The sequence below is a fragment of the Pseudophryne corroboree genome, unplaced genomic scaffold (assembly GCF_028390025.1).
Source record: "Pseudophryne corroboree isolate aPseCor3 unplaced genomic scaffold, aPseCor3.hap2 scaffold_1921, whole genome shotgun sequence".
Taxonomy (NCBI): domain Eukaryota; kingdom Metazoa; phylum Chordata; class Amphibia; order Anura; family Myobatrachidae; genus Pseudophryne; species Pseudophryne corroboree.
Genome location: NW_026968561.1, coordinates 42749 through 61398, shown reverse-complemented (window position 1 = coordinate 61398; position 18650 = coordinate 42749). Strand labels below are relative to the sequence as shown.

The 18650-nt window shown below is 45.7% G+C and overlaps 8 non-coding genes across 8 annotated transcripts; all 8 read right to left on the bottom strand.

Annotated features, from left to right (window-relative positions):
• Nucleotides 1–1099: 1099 nt before the first annotated feature.
• LOC135004353 (U1 spliceosomal RNA) lies at nt 1100–1262 on the bottom strand. The gene has a single exon (XR_010205138.1). It is a non-coding gene; the product is annotated as a U1 spliceosomal RNA (small nuclear RNA).
• Nucleotides 1263–1414: 152 nt separating this feature from the next.
• LOC135004356 (U1 spliceosomal RNA) lies at nt 1415–1578 on the bottom strand. Its single transcript, XR_010205141.1, has one exon. It is a non-coding gene; the product is annotated as a U1 spliceosomal RNA (small nuclear RNA).
• A 670-nt stretch (nt 1579–2248) lies between these two features.
• LOC135004352 (U1 spliceosomal RNA) lies at nt 2249–2411 on the bottom strand. The gene has a single exon (XR_010205137.1). It is a non-coding gene; the product is annotated as a U1 spliceosomal RNA (small nuclear RNA).
• Nucleotides 2412–2563: 152 nt separating this feature from the next.
• Nucleotides 2564–2727, bottom strand: LOC135004355 (U1 spliceosomal RNA). Its single transcript, XR_010205140.1, has one exon. It is a non-coding gene; the product is annotated as a U1 spliceosomal RNA (small nuclear RNA).
• Nucleotides 2728–3397: 670 nt separating this feature from the next.
• On the bottom strand, nt 3398–3560 carry LOC135004354 (U1 spliceosomal RNA). The gene has a single exon (XR_010205139.1). It is a non-coding gene; the product is annotated as a U1 spliceosomal RNA (small nuclear RNA).
• A 152-nt stretch (nt 3561–3712) lies between these two features.
• On the bottom strand, nt 3713–3876 carry LOC135004357 (U1 spliceosomal RNA). The gene has a single exon (XR_010205142.1). It is a non-coding gene; the product is annotated as a U1 spliceosomal RNA (small nuclear RNA).
• A 673-nt stretch (nt 3877–4549) lies between these two features.
• Nucleotides 4550–4712, bottom strand: LOC135004358 (U1 spliceosomal RNA). The gene has a single exon (XR_010205143.1). It is a non-coding gene; the product is annotated as a U1 spliceosomal RNA (small nuclear RNA).
• A 152-nt stretch (nt 4713–4864) lies between these two features.
• On the bottom strand, nt 4865–5028 carry LOC135004351 (U1 spliceosomal RNA). Its single transcript, XR_010205136.1, has one exon. It is a non-coding gene; the product is annotated as a U1 spliceosomal RNA (small nuclear RNA).
• Nucleotides 5029–18650: the final 13622 nt, after the last annotated feature.

Genomic DNA, 18650 nt, shown 5'->3' with positions numbered 1-18650 from the left:
TAACAGTTCAAACACCAGTACATTCCTGCAGACACTGTAGTGCATAACAGTTCTGACACTAGTACTTTCCTGCAGGCACTGGTGTGCATAACATGAACGTTCAAAAAGAATAATACAATACAAGTCATACACTACCAATATAACATAGTCTACCTAACCAGATAACTACACATGAAATACAATATCAGTACAATAACTATATAAGAGAAACGAGAGAGAAAGAGAAGAGAGAGAGAGAGATATGTCTCAGAATAACAAGAAAGACAATATGATTGCGGAGAAAAACTTACGCACAAAGGGGAACGATCGCATGCGCCTCTGGACATCCAGCTCCCGATTATCAGCAATGAGAACCGTTGAAGAGTGAGAGCTGGATGTGATCGGCTTGTCTATTTATGCCCCACACACAATACAATTCAATGGTCCCTACAATCTCATTGTTCATTGGACACAGGAATTCGTCTTCGCACTAAAACAAAAGGTCATAGGTTGGTTCATACAGGTGGGCTGTGACTACTTCCAACTGCTCAGGTGGGTGGGAAACTAGGTTTCCCGCTGCATGGATAAGTAAGTGCAAATAATAGTAAATGGACATAAACTTCTTATGTCCATAACTATTCGCACGAGCGATTAATCTGCTCCAAACCAACACCGGAATATTGCTAATTAAATACTCTTCCGATGGATACTAAACACCACTGTATAATCCTTGTCTGACCCCCTGTATCAGAAAAAGAGGGATCTCTCTGTCCATGAACATGCTACATTAACTAAACTTTCAGAATCTATCAAAGGGACCATAATCTACAAAATACATTATATGGTTAAAATATATATCGATTGAGTCGCCCGCTAGACGCATACAAACTCTACCGTAAATCCGCATATCGTGCGCCTGCGGGTGCCCGCGAAGGCGAGTATGCGCACGCACGGGAGAGCTCTTGCACGCGCAGCGGGAGCTCGCATGAGGTGCAAATATGGCAGTGTGCATAGTGATATTTTTCTGACTTGGACAGGGCATAGAAGGGAGCAACTCAAAAAAAAAAGAGAAGTGGAAACAGACTGCAAATTAGGCTGGAGAGAGACCTGAGACAAAGAGATCTGAATTATACGAGAGCCGACCAGGTGAAACACAAATTATGCAGTCAAGTGTCCAACATTTGGGGAAACCGCAGGAGTAGCACACCCAGAGTGCAATGGGTGAGCCTTGCCCTGGGAGAAGCACCTTCATGATCATAGTATCTCACCTGGCAGGTAAGTAGGAGCTGGGCTAGAGCTGGGGAGGGTCGCTGCTCGGGCACCCCCCTGTCAAGTGAAGGAGATCCAACTGAGGCAGCACAAGGGAACTCTCGAAAGAAGAACAAGGCTAGAGGAAGATCTGAGACAAAGAAATCTGACTTTTACCAGAGCTGACCAGTGGAAAGCACAAACACAGCCCCCCACTACCACAAATAATGCAGTCGAGTTTCCAACATTTGGGGAAATCACAGGGGTCAGCATACCCAGAATGCAATGAATGAACCTCACCCTGGGAGAACAATCTTCATGACCATGGTATCTCCTATGCAAAATAAGTATGATTTGGGATAGGGCTGGGGAGGGCCGCTGCTCAGGCACATCTCTGTCAAGTAAAGGAGATTCAACTGAGGCAGCACAAGGGAACTCTCATCTGGGGACAACAACTGCAGGGAGAACACATATTTTCAGATGAACATGGGAGGGCAGAAGGCTGCCTAATACTGAAGCACCCCCAAACAACAAACCAAATGCAACAACTAGTGCAAGCATTCCTGGGGAAGGCCTGCAGCAGATGGATTTGCATATGGTGATGTCATCCAAGCAGTGGGTCAAAGTTGGCTTCAACCCTCGTCTGCATATGAAAAGAAAAAAGGGATGTGCAGGGAATGGCGGCCTTTTGCGGCGCTTGGATGACCCCTAATTCGCATTAAACATCTCCACCCTCCTTCGGTGTGGGGCTCATGTTGGCTATGCCCCAGCCCCTGAAGCATTCAAGCTGATTTCTTGCAGCAGCTGGGCACTGTAACAGCTCCAGAGCTGCTCTGTAAAGCATGTAAAAGGGTGTGGGCCCTGCAGCACTACCTGTAGCTTGCATTGTGCGTTGGAAGGCACAAAGTAAGCAGACAGGAGAGGTCAGAATAGTGCGCAAGGGCATAGAAGGGAGCAGCTCAAGAAAAGAGAAGTGGAAACAGACAGCAAACTAGGCTGGAGAGAGACCTGAGACAAAGAGATCTGAATTATACGAGAGCCGACCAGGGGAAACACAAATTATGCAGTCAAGTTTCCCACATTTGGGGAAATCACAGGGGAAGCACACCCAGAGTGCAATGGGTGAGCCTTGCCCTGGGAGAAGCACCTACATGATCATAGTATCTCACCTGGCAGGTAAGTAGGAGTTGGGCTAGAGCTGGGGAGGGTCGCAGCTCGGGCACCCCCCTGTGAAGTGAAGGAGATCCAACTGAGGCAGCACAAGGGAACTCTCGAAAGAAGAACAAGGCTAGAGGAAGATCTGAGACAAAGAATTCTGACTTTTACCAGAGCTGACCAGAGGAAAGCACAAACACAGTCCCCCACTACCACAAATAATGCAGTCAAGTTTCCCACATTTGGGGAAATCACAGGGGTCAGCATACCCAGAATGCAATGAATGAACCTCAACCTGGGAGAACAATCTTCATGACCATGGTATCTCCTATGCAAAATAAGTATGATTTGGGATAGAGCTGGGGAGGGCCGCTGCTCAGGCACATCTCTGTCAAGTAAAGGAGATTCAACTGAGGCAGCACAAGGGAACTCTCATCTGGGGACAACAACTGCAGGGAGAACACATATTTTCAGATGAACATGGGAGGGCAGAAGGCTGCCTAATACTGAAGCACCCCCAAACAACAAACCAAATGCAACAACTAGTGCAAGCATTCCTGGGGGAAGGCCTGCAGCAGATGGATTTGCATATGGTGATGTCATCCAAGCAGTGGGTCAAAGTTGGCTTCAACCCTCGTCTGCATATGAAAAGAAAAAAGGGATGTGCAGGGCATGGCGGCCTTTTGCTGCGCTTGGATGACCCCTAATTCACATTAAACACCTCCACCCTCCTTCGGTGTGGGGCTCATGTTGGCTATGCCCCAGCCCCTGAAGCATTCAAGCTGATTTCTTGCAGCAGCTGGGCACTGTAACAGCTCCAGAGCTGCTCTGTAAAGCATGTAAAAGGATGAGGGCCCTGCAGCACTACCTGTAGTTTGCATTGACGTTGGAAGGCACAAAGTAAGCAGACAGGAGAGGTCATAATAGTGCGCAAGGGCATAGAAGGGAGCGGCTCAAGAAAAGAGAAGTGGAAACAGACAGCAAACTAGGCTGGAGAGAGACCTGAGACAAAGAGATCTGAATTATACGATAGCCGACCAGGGGAAACACAAATTATGCAGTCAAGTTTCTTACATTTGGGGAAATCGCAAGAGCAGCACACCCAGAGTGCAATGGGTGAGCCTTGCCCTGGGAGAAGCACCTTCATGATCATAGTATCTCACCTGGCAGGTAAGTAGGAGTTGGGCTAGAGCTGGGTAGGGTCGCTGCTCGGGCACTTCCCTGTCAAGTGAAGGAGATCCAACTGAGTCAGCACAAGGGAACTCTTGAAAGAAGAACAAGGCTAGAGGAAGATCTGAGACAAAGAAATCTGACTTTTACCAGAGCTGACCAGAGGAAAGCACAAACACAGTCCCCCACTACCACAAATAATGAAGTCGAGTTTCCCACATTTGGGGAAATCACAGGGGTCAGCATACCCAGAATGCAATGAATGAACCTCACCCTGGGATAACAGTCTTCATTACCATGATATCTCCTATGCAAAATAAGTATGATTTGGGATAGGGCTGGGGAGGGCCGCTGCTCAGGCACATCTCTGTCAAGTAAAGGAGATTCAACTGAGGCAGCACAAGGGAACTCTCATCTGGGGACAACAACTGCAGGGAGAACACATATTTTCAGATGAACATGGGAGGGCAGAAGGCTGCCTAATACTGAAGCACCCCCAAACAACAAACCAAATGCAACAACTAGTACAAGCATTCCTGGGGGAAGGTCTGCAGAAGACGGATTTGCATACAGTGATGTCATCCAAGCAGTGGGCAAAAGTTGGCTGGAACCCTCATCTGCATATGAAAAGAGAAAAGGGGTATGCAGGGAATGGCGGCCTTTTGCGGCGCTTGGATGACCCTTAGTTCGCATTAAACACCCCCACCCTCCTTCGGTGTGGGGCTCATGTTGGCAATGCCCCAGCCCCTGAAGCATTCAAGCTGATTTCTTGCAGCAGCTTGGCACTGTAACAGCTCCAGAGCTGCTCTGTAATGCAAGTAAAAGTTTGTGGGTCCTGCAGCACTACCTGTAGTTTGCATTGTGCATTGGAAGGCACAAAGTAAGCAGACAGGAGGAGAAGTCAGGATAGTGCACAAGGGTATAGAAGGGAGGGGCTCAAAAAAAAGAAGTGGAAACAGACTGCAAACTAGGCTGGAGAGAGACCTGAGACAAAGAGATCTGAATTATATGAAAGCCGACCAGTGGAAACACAAATTATGCAGTCAAGTTTCCCACATTTGGGGAAATCACAGGGGCAGCACACCCAGAGTGCAATGGGTGAGCCTTGCCCTGGGAGAAGCACCTTCATGATCATAGTATCTCACCTGGCAGGTAAGTAGGAGTTGGGCTAGAGCTGGGGAGGGTCGCTGCTTGGGCACCCCCCTGTCAAGTAAAGGAGATCCAACTGAGGCAGCACAAGGGAACTCTCGAAAGAAGAACAAGGCTAGAGGAAGATCTGAGACAAAGAAATCTGACTTTTACCAGAGCTGACCAGAGGAAAGCACAAACACAGTCCCCCACTACCACAAATAATGCAGTCAAGTTTCCCACATTTGGGGAAATCACAGGGGTCAGCATACCCAGAATGCAATGAATGAACCTCACCCTGGGAGAACAATCTTCATGACCATGGTATCTCCTATGCAAAATAAGTATGATTTGGGATAGGGCTGGGGAGGGCCGCTGCTCAGGCACATCTCTGTCAAGTAAAGAAGATTCAACTGAGGCAGCACAAGGGAACTCTCATCTGGGGACAACAACTGCAGGGAGAACACATATTTTCAGATGAACATGGGAGGGCAGAAGGCTGCCTAATACTGAAGCACCCCCAAACAACAAACCAAATGCAACAACTAGTGCAAGCATTCCTGGGGGAAGGCCTGCAGCAGATGGATTTGCATATGGTGATGTCATCCAAGCAGTGGGTCAAAGTTGTCTTCAACCCTCGTCTGCATATGAAAAGAGAAAAGGGGCGTGCAGGGCATGGCGGCCTTTTGCGGCGCTTGGATGACCCCTAGTTCGCATTAAACACCTCCACCCTCCTTCGGTGTGGGGCTCATGTTGGCTATGCCCCAGCCCCTGAAGCATTCAAGCTGATTTCTTGCAGAAGCTGGGCACTGTAACAGCTCCAGAGCTGCTCTGTATGGCAAGTAAAAGGGTGTGGGCCCTGCAGCACTACCTGTAGTTCGCATTGTGCGTTGGAAGGCACAAAGTAAGCAGATGGGAGAAGTCAGGATAGTGCGCATGGGCATAGAAGGGAGCAGCTCAAGAAAAGAGAAGTGGAAACAGACAGGAAACTAGGCTGGAGAGCTCTTCTGTCTATATTTTGCAAACCTGCTCTTGTCCTCTCCAGCTGCTCCATGTAGATTTGACGTCTGGAAAGGTGCATAACCCACTGACAAGCAGGCACACTCCTGCATGAGTTTTCTCTCTCACTAGCTGGATGATACACAATCATTTGCATGTGCTCCACCTCCGACACACCACCCACCCAACCACCCAGTGACCAGAGCCACCCACAAGCCAACTGGCTCCGTGATTTAATTTGCACAGTGTAGTCATCCAGGCAGCATGTCCTTCTCAATGGAAGGATCTCTGGTTCCATGGAATCTTCCACATTGGAATGCTGCGGAATAAAAAGGATTTAAATATTCAGCTTGCTAGCATTCAATGTACCTGCGGCTTGGCTTTAGCACATTGGTCTTCATCCTGTGGCCCTCCAGCTGCTGTGAAACTACACATCCCAGCATGCCCTGCCACATTTTTGCTATTAAGGTATGCTAAAACTGAGGCAGGGCATGCTGGGATGTGTAGTTCCACAGCAGCTGGAGGGTCGCAGGTTGAAGACCCATGTTCTAGCATGCCTGTTCTATGATGCATGTACCGTGATGTCACAATCAGCTTGGAATGGGGTGTCTAGCAGGCATTTGCTGACAGCCACTTGAGGGAGACACACATCTGGAGATGCAGCATATCGGAGGTCTTCGATGCCTTTCCAGCAAATGCACACCACCTGCTGCTGGTCTGGACACAAAACAATGCCCACAATCGAAGTCCCAAAATGCCCAACTACAGGATTCATGTAAGTAGTGAATTTAGGAATGAATTTAGAAGTAGGAAATTAAGTTAGTTCACAAGTACATTCAAATTCAGATCTAAAGTCTAGGTAGGCCTCACGTCCTGGCAGCCCCCAGCACTTAAAAATGCCTTGATTAGAGGTAGAGAATTAAATGTAGATAAAAAGTAGACACAAAATAAGACTCCACAGAGCAGTTATCAGGTGTCTTTATCAATTGTTGCATTTAAAAAATCAAGCAATTAGGGAACACAATGTTGCAACAATGTAACCCTATTTGCAAAATAGTACTAAATAAGTTTGTCGATGTAAGACATTTGCAAAGGCGCATCCAAAACACGCTGGAAAATGCAACTGAATCTGTTTTTGGAGGCTAGAATAGGAAATGTGCATCGGTCCTACAAGTACTGAAAGCTCTTCTACCATCTCCCTTTTCTGAAAAGCCATTTAATATATGGTTCCCAGATAGGGGACATATCAGATATTGCCTTTCAAAAGCAGCAAATATCATACCACTTCTATTGCCATCAAAGATAAACATTGATTGTTTTCAGATATTGGATTGAAAGAGCAGTCTTTATTGACATAAAGAAGCAAAAAAACATACATAAACATTACACACATAAGTACTGTGTTGTAGCACAGATAAAACACAATACAAATGCTGTCGGTATAGTACAGTTCAAGAACTACAGCACAGGCCAGCCTACACTATAAATCATGAACTGCACTATACATTTAAACAATACAATAATACAACAGTTAATAAGGCTATGGGTGTGGAGTGTAAGAGGGTGAGGGAATCACAAGCCCGAAGCTTTATTGAAAGACAGACACATATAAAGGGAGGATTAATAAATACAAAGATATCCTTTACTATAGAATGTAGTCCAATCCGGTCTTTCAACCCTTCCACAACTTAAAAACGGATAGTGTTCCCAAGCCTTCCATCCTGGAATATCTTCAGTCTCTCGCCAATGAAGAAAACAATCCCTCCAGCAGACTCTTCAACCACGATACAAGATCACAGCCAAAAGGGCGAGAAGCAACTACACTTGCGTTTAACCAAAATAGCTAAAACTTAGTGGAGGAAAGTGCAGTGCACCAAAACATAAGCTGACACAATCATGGAGAATGCCCAGCATATATGCTCTTCTATCTATATTTTGCAAACCTGCTCTTGTCCCCTCCAGCTGCAACATGTAGATTTGACGTCTGGCAAGGTGCATAACCCACTGACAAGCAGGCACACTCCTGCATGAGTTTTCACTCTCACTAGCTGGATGATACACATTCATTTGCATGTGCTCCACCTCCGACACACCGCCCACCCAACCACCCAGTCACCAGAGCCACCCACAAGCCAACTGGCTCCGTGACTTAATTTGCACAGTGCAGTCATCCAGGCAGCATGTCCTTCTCAATGGAATAATCTCTGGTTCCATGGAATCTTCCGCATTGGAATGCTGCGGAACAAAAAGGATTTAAACATTCAGCTTGCTAGCATTCAATGTACCTGTGGCTTGGCTCTAGCACATGGGTCTTCATCCTGTGGCCCTCCAGCTGCTGTGAAACTACACATCCCAGCATGCCCTGCCACAGTTTTGCTATTAAGGTATGCTAAAACTGAGGCAGGGCATGCTGGGATGTGTAGTTCCACAGCAGCTGGAGGGTCGCAGGTTGAAGACCCATGTTCTAGCATGCCTGCTCTATGATGCATGTTCCGTGATGTCACAATCAGCTTGGAATGGGGTGTCTAGCAGGTATTTGCTGACAGCCACTTGAGGTAGACACACATCAGGAGATGCAGCATATCGGAGGTCTTCGATGCCTTTCCAGCAAATGCACACCACCTGCTGCTGGTCTGGACACAAAACAATGCCCACAATCGAAGTCCCAAAATGCCCAACTACAGGATTCATGTAAGTAGTGAATTTAGGAATGAATTTAGAAGTAGGAAATTAAGTTAGTTCACAAGTACATTCAAATTCAGATCTAAAGTCTAGGTAGGCCTCACGTCCTGGCAGCCCCCAGCACTTAAAAATGCCTTGATTAGAGGTAGAGAATTAAATGTAGATAAAAAGTAGACACAAAATAAGACTCCACAGAGCAGTTATCAGGTGTCTTTATCAATTGTTGCATTTAAAAAATCAAGCAATTAGGGAACACAATGTTGCAACAATGTAACCCTATTTGCAAAATAGTACTAAATAAGTTTGTCGATGTAAGACATTTGCAAAGGCGCATCCAAAACACGCTGGAAAATGCAACTGAATCTGTTTTTGGAGGCTAGAATAGGAAATGTGCATCGGTCCTACAAGTACTGAAAGCTCTTCTACCATCTCCCTTTTCTGAAAAGCCATTTAATATATGGTTCCCAGATAGGGGACATATCAGATATTGCCTTTCAAAAGCAGCAAATATCATACCACTTCTATTGCCATCAAAGATAAACATTGATTGTTTTCAGATATTGGATTGAAAGAGCAGTCTTTATTGACATAAAGAAGCAAAAAAACATACATAAACATTACACACATAAGTACTGTGTTGTAGCACAGATAAAACACAATACAAATGCTGTCGGTATAGTACAGTTCAAGAACTACAGCACAGGCCAGCCTACACTATAAATCATGAACTGCACTATACATTTAAACAATACAATAATACAACAGTTAATAAGGCTATGGGTGTGGAGTGTAAGAGGGTGAGGGAATCACAAGCCCGAAGCTTTATTGAAAGACAGACACATATAAAGGGAGGATTAATAAATACAAAGATATCCTTTACTATAGAATGTAGTCCAATCCGGTCTTTCAACCCTTCCACAACTTAAAAACGGATAGTGCTCCCAAGCCTTCCATCCTGGAATATCTTCAGTCTCTCGCCAATGAAGAAAACTATCCCTCCAGCAGACTCTTCAACCACGATACAAGATCACAGCCAAAAGGGCGAGAAGCAACTACACTTGCGTTTAACCAAAATAGCTAAAACTTAGTGGAGGAAAGTGCAGTGCACCAAAACATAAGCTGACACAATCATGGAGAATGCCCAGCATATATGCTCTTCTATCTATATTTTACAAACCTGCTCTTGTCCCCTCCAGCTGCAACATGTAGATTTGACGTCTGGCAAGGTGCATAACCCACTGACAAGCAGGCACACTCCTGCATGAGTTTTCACTCTCACTAGCTGGATGATACACATTCATTTGCATGTGCTCCACCTCCGACACACCGCCCACCCAACCACCCAGTCACCAGAGCCACCCACAAGCCAACTGGCTCCGTGACTTAATTTGCACATTGCAGTCATCCAGGCAGCATGTCCTTCTCAATGGAATAATCTCTGGTTCCATGGAATCTTCCGCATTGGAATGCTGCGGAACAAAAAGGATTTAAACATTCAGCTTGCTAGCATTCAATGTACCTGCGGCTTGGCTCTAGCACATGGGTCTTCATCCTGTGGCCCAACAGCTGCTGTGAAACTACACATCCCAGCATGCCCTGCCACAGTTTTGCTATTAAGGTATGCTAAAACTGAGGCAGGGCATGCTGGGATGTGTAGTTCCACAGCAGCTGGAGGGTCGCAGGTTGAAGACCCATGTTCTAGCATGCCTGTTCTATGATGCATGTTCCGTGATGTCACAATCAGCTTGGAATGGGGTATCTAGCAGGCATTTGCTGACAGCCACTTGAGGTAGACACACATCAGGAGATGCAGCATATCGGAGGTCTTCGATGCCTTTCCAGCAAATGCACACCACCTGCTGCTGGTCTGGACACAAAACAATGCCCACAATCGAAGTCCCAAAATGCCCAACTACAGGATTCATGTAAGTAGTGAATTTAGGAATGAATTTAGAAGTAGGAAATTAAGTTAGTTCACAAGTACATTCAAATTCAGATCTAAAGTCTAGGTAGGCCTCACGTCCTGGCAGCCCCCAGCATTTAAAAATGCCTTGATTAGAGGTAGGGAATTAAATGTAGATAAGAAGTAGACGCAAAATAAGACTCCACAGAGCAGTTATCAGGTGTCTTTATCAATTGTTGCATTTAAAAAATCAAGCAATTAGGGAACACAATGTTGCAACAATGTAACCCTATTTGCAAAATAGTACTAAATAAGTTTGTCGATGTAAGACATTTGCAAAGGCGCATTTAAAACACACTGGAAAATGCAACTGAATCTGTTTTTGGAGGCTAGAATAGGAAATGTGCATCGGTCCAACAAGTACTGAAAGCTCTTCTACCATCTTCCTTTTCTGAAAAGCCATTTAATATATGGTTCCCAGATAGGGGACATATCAGATATTGCCTTTCAAAAGCAGCAAATATCATACCACTTCTATTGCCATCAAAGATAAACATTGATTGTTTTCAGATATTGGATTGAAAAAGCAGTCTTTATTGACATAAAGAAGCAAAAAAACATACATAAACATTACACACATAAGTACTGTGTTGCAGCACAGCCAAAACACAATACAAATGCTGTCGGTATAGTACAGTTCAAGAACTACAGCACAGGCCAGCCTACACTATAAATCATGAACTGCACTATACATTTAAACTATACAATAATACAACAGTTAATAAGGCTATGTGTGTGGAGTGTAAGAGGGTGAGGGAATCACAAGACCGAAGCTTTATTGTAACACAGACACATATATGGGGAGGGGCAATAAATAGAAAGGTATCCTTTACTATAGAATGTAGTCCAATCCGACCTCTGTGCTCTTCCACAACTGAAAAACGGATAGTGTTCCCAAGCCTTCCATCCTGGAATATCTTTGGTCTTTCGCCAATGAAGAAAACAATCCCTCCCTCCAGCAGACCCTTCAACCACGATACAAGATCACAGCCAAAGGGCCGAGAAGCAACTACACTTGAGCTTAACAAAAATGGCTAAAACTTAGTGGAGGAAAGTGCAGTGCACCAAAACATAAGCTGACACAATCATGGAGAATGTGCCAGCATATATGCTCTTCTATCTATATTTTGCAAACCTGCTCTTGTCCCCTCCAGCTGCTCTATGTAGATTTGACGTCTGGCAAGGTGCATAACCCACTGACAAGCAGGCACACTCCTGCATGAGTTTTCTCTCTCACTAGCTGGATGATACACAATCATTTGCATGTGCTCCACCTCCGACACACCACCCACCCAACCACCCAGTCACCAGAGCCACCCACAAACCAACTGGCTCCGTGATTTAATTTGCACAGTGTAGTCATCCAGGCAGCATGTCCTTCTCAATGGAAGGATCTCTGGTTCCATGGAATCTTCCACATTGGAATGCTGCGGAACAAAAAGGATTTAAATATTCAGCTTGCTAGCATTCAATGTACCTGCGGCTTGGCTCTAGCACATGGGTCTTCATCCTGTGGCCCTCCAGCTGCTGTGAAACTACACATCCCAGCATGCCCTGCCACAGTTTTGCTATTAAGGTATGCTAAAACTGAGGCAGGGCATGCTGGTATATGTAGTTCCACAGCAGCTGGAGGGTCGCAGGTTGAAGACCCATATTCTAGCATGCCTGTTCTATGATGCATGTTCCGTGATGTCACAATCAGCTTGGAATGGGGTGTCTAGCATGCATTTGCTGACAGCCACTTGAGGGAGACACACATTTGCAAAGGCGCAAACAAAACACGCTGGAAAATGCAACTGAATCTGTTTTTGGAGGTTAGAATAGATGCAGGATCAAGTAGCTCAATGGGTAGGGTATTTGATTAGAATTCAACAGGTTATAGGTTTGAATCCTGGGTATGATAGTTTGAGGTGTTATTTAATAAAGTATGTTTATATATTAGTCACACATGGCTTACTTGTACAAATGGCATGTCACCAGTTAGTGCTGACTGCTGATATGCCATTTGCACAAACACGCCATGTGTGACTGTATATGCATTTAAGGAAGGCACCCCGGCAATACCACAAACCATTGAGTGTCAAGTATACTAGATATATCTTCATATCTCATGTGCTTTCTCTGAGACCAATCTTGTTATGCCCCTTCCCCACAAGGCATGCGCCTTTTGTCCATATTGCAAAAATGGGGAGGGGGGGGGGCATATAATTATCTGTCACAGGGCACCAAAAAGTCTAGTTATGGCTCTGGTATGCATTATGTAATCTGGCAGACCATATCTCCAACACTGGCTGGTTGGAAAATAAATCCGGTTATCTATGTGAGCAAATGACCATCAACGATTTACTCTCAAACACTAGAAAATGGACAAAAATGGTCCCCTAAACAAATTGGTTAAATTTTGGGTTTAACCAATTTGTGTAATGACCATTTTTGACCACTTTTCTAGTGTTTGGGAGCAACTGGTTAATTGACATTTGCTCCTATACATTACCAGATTTTCATTCCATCCATCCAGACTGGATAGATAGCCTGACAGATAATTGTGTAGTGTACGCCCAGGATAACTGTCAGTTGTGCTTTCTTTTATGACGGCACATAAATGGGTGGGCAGATCCAGAGCAAGCACTGCCCACTCATGCATAGTTGTCAACTGATGTGAAGTTCCAGGGGGCAATCTCAGTTATAAAGAAAAGTATCTGGAAATTGTCCCTAGTTTAAAAAAAAATAAAAAAAAAATTGATCAACTCCATTTATTTAGTATGATATCCCAGGTGATAGGATGCCGGCAGTCAGAACAACATACTTTATTAAATAACACATCTCAAACTACCATACCCAGGATTCAAACCTATAACCTGTTGAATTCTAATCAAACACCCTACCTATTGAGCTATTTGATCCTGCATAAAAATTGTGAACATTATATGAAGCTATTGGTACTTTGAAAAAAAAAGTATCAGCATTACAACGCAGCAGATCCATGCAGTTTGCAGCCACACACTACATGTATCTGCTCAGCCACAATGCTGATTATTTCTTCACAAAGTACAAGGTGAGCTCCAAACAGAATTCTCTAGCTTAGAATTATGCCAAACCTAGAAGTCGGGCCCCCCACCCTGGGATCCCCCAGAGGGAGGCCTGCACCGTCATGCGGCAGGCTTGTCCGTTTTGGAAGCAGGCTGATGGGCAGCCCAGGCTTGCTTCAGTCTGGGCTTGGCAGGTCTGGAAGCATGAGCTTGCTTTGGGTATGCCTGACCTTGGGTACGCTTTACCTTGAGGATGAAAGGGCCCAGGGAAAGTACTTTTAGCCTTCTGCGTGGTAGGAGTCATACTAGGTTGGCAAGCTGTTTTAGCAGTAGCCAGATCAGCTACAATCTTATTGAGGTCTTCTCCAAAGAGAGTGTCTCCCTTGAAAGGAAGCACCTCCAGGGTTTTCTTGGAATCCATATCCACCGACCAGGATCTCAACCAGCTGTATAAAGTATTACCTTGGAACTGGCTCTCCACTCCCCATTATCTGGTTATCATGGCTTCCTCCGCCAGTGTCCAGACTCGCTTACTGAAGCTCGGCCACTTCTTCCTAGCAGCAGGCTCCTGGATCACTGGGCAGCAGAGGTGCTTGGGAGCCGGAAGGGGGCGGAGCAATCAGGCAGGCAGTTGCAGTGCTGCCCAGCTATCTGTGGTGTGAGAAGAAGCAGGGGCACCCCACCGCTGGCAGTGCTGCAGCTAGCGGTGGTGGCAGCGGCGAGGCTGCTGGGCTGGGTCTTGAAAAAGGTGGAAAGAAGGGTGTTATGGCATGGAATGTACAAACTGCGAGACCCTGCTGGTAGCGCCTTTGTCTATTTAGTAGGAAGGGCACGTAACAGCCGGAGGGCAATGGAGGAAGCCCCTTTAGGGCTGGAGCCCGGCGGCAACTGACTCCGTTGTCTCTGGCAGTTCCGCCCCTGGACTAGAGGAATGGTCAAGAACATGGCAACATTTAATGCCAAAAAATGCAAAATCATACACGTCTCAAAAATACAAAGGCTAACTATAATATTAAGGGCATTATAATGGCAAGAGGAAAGCTAAGTATTACTATTTCAGGTGAGCAATGTAACAAAGCAATAGGAAAGGCAAGTCAGATGCTTGTTTGCATAGGTAAAGAACCAGTAGCAGAAAAAAGTAATACAGGTTGAGTATCCCATATCCAAATATTCCGAAATACGGAATATTCCGAAATACGGACTTTTTTGAGTGAGACTGAGATAGTGAAACCTTTGTTTTTTGATGGCTCAGTGTACACAAACTTTGTTTAATACTCAAAGTTATTAAAAATATTGTATTAAATGAACTTCAGACTGTGTGTATAAGGTGTATATGACACATAAATGAATTCTGTGAATGTACACACACTTTGTTTAATGCACAAAGTTATAAAAAATATTGGCTAAAATGACCTTCAGGCTGTGTGTATATGGTATATATGAAACATAAATGCATTCTGTGCTTAGATTTAGGTCCCATCACCATAATATCTCGTTATGGTATGCAATTATTCCAAAATACAGAAAAATCCGATATCCAAAATTCCTCTGGTCCCAAGCATTTTGGATAAGGGATACTCAACCTGTAATGCCACTGTATAGGTCCTTGGTACAGCCACATTTAGAATCCTGTGTTCAGTTCCAGAAGCCATATCTCAAGCGCCTTGAGTCCTGTTGGAGAAAGAGCACTATATAAATAAATAGTATCAAAATTTGTTTCACGGCACCCCTAGGCCAAAGTTGTTTTTATTGAGAAATTCAGAAAAAAATATAAAATTAAGTAAATTGTGTTTATAGCATGTCATCCTCAGGTTCAGTTATGTTGTGAGGGAATGGTTTTGCCAATTTAATAAAGTATAAAATAAGAATTTACTTTACTTACCGATAATTCTATTTCTCATAGTCCGTAGTGGATGCCGGGGACTCCGTAAGGACCATGGGGAATAGCGGCTCCGCAGGAGACTGGGCACATCTAAAGAAAGCTTTAGGACTAACTGGTGTGCACTGGCTCCTCCCCCTATGACCCTCCTCCAAGCCTCAGTTAGGATACTGTGCCCGGACGAGCGTACACAATAAGGAAGGATTTTGAATCCCGGGTAAGACTCATACCAGCCACACCAATCACACCGTATAACTTGTGATCTGAACCCAGTTAACAGTATGATAACAGAGGAGCCTCTGAAAAGATGGCTCCCAACAATAATAACCCGATTTTTGTAACAATAACTATGTACAAGTATTGCAGACAATCCGCACTTGGGATGGGCGCCCAGCATCCACTACGGACTATGAGAAATAGAATTATCGGTAAGTAAATTCTTATTTTTTCTAACGTCCTAAGTGGATGCTGGGGACTCCGTAAGGACCATGGGGATTATACCAAAGCTCCCAAACGGGCGGGAGAGTGCGGATGACTCTACAGCACCGAATGAGAGAACTCCAGGTCCTCCTCAGCCAGGGTATCAAATTTGTAGAATTTAGCAAACGTGTTTGCCCCTGACCAAGTAGCTGCTCGGCAAAGTTGTAAAGCCGAGACCCCTCGGGCAGCCGCCCAAGATGAGCCCACTTTCCTTGTGGAACGGGCTTTTACAGATTTTAGCTGTGGCAGGCCTGCCACAGAATGTGCAAGCTGAATTGTACTACAAATCCAACGAGCAATAGTCTGCTTAGAAGCAGGAGCACCCAGCTTGTTGGGTGCATACAGGAGAAACAGCGAGTCAGATTTCCTGACTCCAGCCGTCCTGGAAACATATTTTCAGGGCCCTGACAACATCCAGCAACTTGGATTCCTCCAAGTCCCTAGTAGCCGCAGGCACCACAATAGGTTGGTTCAGGTGAAAACGCTGGAACCACCTTAGGGAGAAACTGAGGACGAGTCCTCAATTCCGCCCTGTCCGAATGGAAAATCAGATAAGGGCTTTTACAGGATAAAGCCGCCAATTCTGACACGCGCCTGGCCCAGGCCAGGGCCAACAGCATGACCACTTTCCATGTGAGATATTTTAACTCCACAGATTTAAGTGGTTCAAACCAATGTGACTTTTGGAACCCAAACTACATTGAGATCCCAAATTGCCACTGTAGGCACAAAAGGAGGCTGTATATGCAGTACCCCTTTTACAAACGTCTAAACTTCAGGGACTGAAGCTAGTTCTTTTTTGGAAGAAAATTGACAGGGCCGAAATCTGAACCTTAATGGACCCCAATTTCAGGCCCATAGACACTCCTGTTTGCAGGAAATGTAGGAATCGACCCAGTTGAATTTCCTCCGTCGGACCTTACTGGCCTCGCACTACGCAACATATTTTCGCCAATTGCGGTGATAATGTTTTTGCGGTTACATCCTTCCTGGCTTTAGATCAGGATATGGATGACTTCATCCGGAATGCCTTTTTTCCTTCAGTATCCGGTGTTCAACCGGCATGCCGTCAAACGCAGCCACGGTAAGTCTTGGAACAGACAGGGTCCTTGCTGGAGCAGGTCCCTTCTTAGAGGTAGAGGCCACGGATCCTCCGTGAGCATCTCTTGAAGTTCCGGTTACCAAGTCCTTCTTGGCCAATCCGGAGCCACGAATATAGTGCTTTCTCCTCTCCATCTTATCAATCTCAGTACCTTGGGTATGAGAGGCAGAGGAGGGAACACATACACTGACTGGTACACCCACGGTGTTACCAGAGCGTCTACAGCTATTGCCTGAGGGTCTCTTGACCTGGCGCAATACCTGTCGAGTTTTTTAATCATGTGGACGACTTCTGGGTGAAGTCCCCACTCTTCCGGGTGGAGGTCGTGCTGAGGAAGTCTGCTTCCCAGTTGTCCACTCCCGGAATGAATACTGTTGACAGTGCTATCACATGATTTTCCGCCCAGCGAAGAATCCCTGCAGCTTCTGCCATTGCCCTCCTGCTTCTTGTGCCACCCTGTCTGTTTACGTGGGTGACTGCCATGATGTTGTCCGACTGGATCAACACCGGCTGACCTTGAAGCAGAGGTCTTGCTAAGCTTAGAGCATTGTAAATGGCCCTTAGCTTCAGGATATTTATGTGAAGTGATGTCTCCAGGCTTGACCCTAAGCCCTGGATATTCCTTCCCTGTGTGACTGCTCCCCAGCCTCGCAGGCTGGCATCCGTGGTCACCAGGACCCAGTCCTGAATGCCGAATCTGCGGCCCTCTAGAAGATGAGCACTCTGCAACCACCACAGGATGGATACCCTTGTCCATGGTGACAGGGTTATCCGCTGATGCATCTGAAAATGCGACCCGGACCATTTTTCCAGTAGGTTCCACTGGAAAGTTCTTGCGTGGAATCTAACGAATGGGATTGCTTCGTAGGAAGCCACCATTTTTACCCAGAACCCTTGTGCATTGATGCACTGAGACTTGGTTCGGTTTTAGGAGGTTCCTGACTAGCTCGGATAACTCCCTGGCTTTCTCTTCCGGAAGAAACACCTTTTTTCTGGACTGTGTCCAGGAACATCCCTAGGAAACAGAAGACAAGTCGTCGGAACCAGCTGCGATTTTGGAATATTGAGAATCCAATCGTGCTGCCGCAACACTACCTGAGATAGTGCTACACCGACTTCCAACTGTTCCCTGGATCTTACCCTTATCAGGGAATCGTCCAAGTAAGGGATAACTAAAATTCCCTTCCTTCGAAGGGATATCATTTCGGCCATTACCTTGGTAAAGACCCGGGGTGCCGTGGACCATCCCTACGGCAGCGTCTGAACTGATAGTGACAGTTCTGTACCATAACCTGAGGTACCCTTGGTGAGAAGGGTAAATTTTGACATGAAGGTAAGCATCCTTGATGTCCCGAGACATCATGTAGTCCCCTTCTTCCAGGTTCGCAATCACTGCTCTGAGTGACTCAATCTTGAATTTGAACCTCTGTATGTAAGTGTTCAAAGATTTTAGATTTTAGATTTAGAATCGGTCTCACCGAGCCGTCTGGCTTCGGTACCACAATAGTGTGGAATAATACCCCGTTCCCTGTTGCAGGAGGGGTACCTTGATTATCACCTGCTGGGAATACAGCTTGTGAATGGCTTCCAAAACTGCCTCCCTGTCAGAGGGAGACGTCGGTAAAGCCGACTTTTGGAAACGGCGAGGGGGAGACGTCTCGAATTCCAATATGTACCCTTGAGATATTACCTGAAGGATCCAGGGGTCTACTTGCGAGTGAGCCCACTGCGCACTGAAATTCATTGAGAACGGGCCCCCACCGTGCCTGAGCTTGTAAGGCCCTAGCGTCATACTGAGGGCTTGGCAGAGGCGGGAAAGGGTTTCTGTTCCTGGGA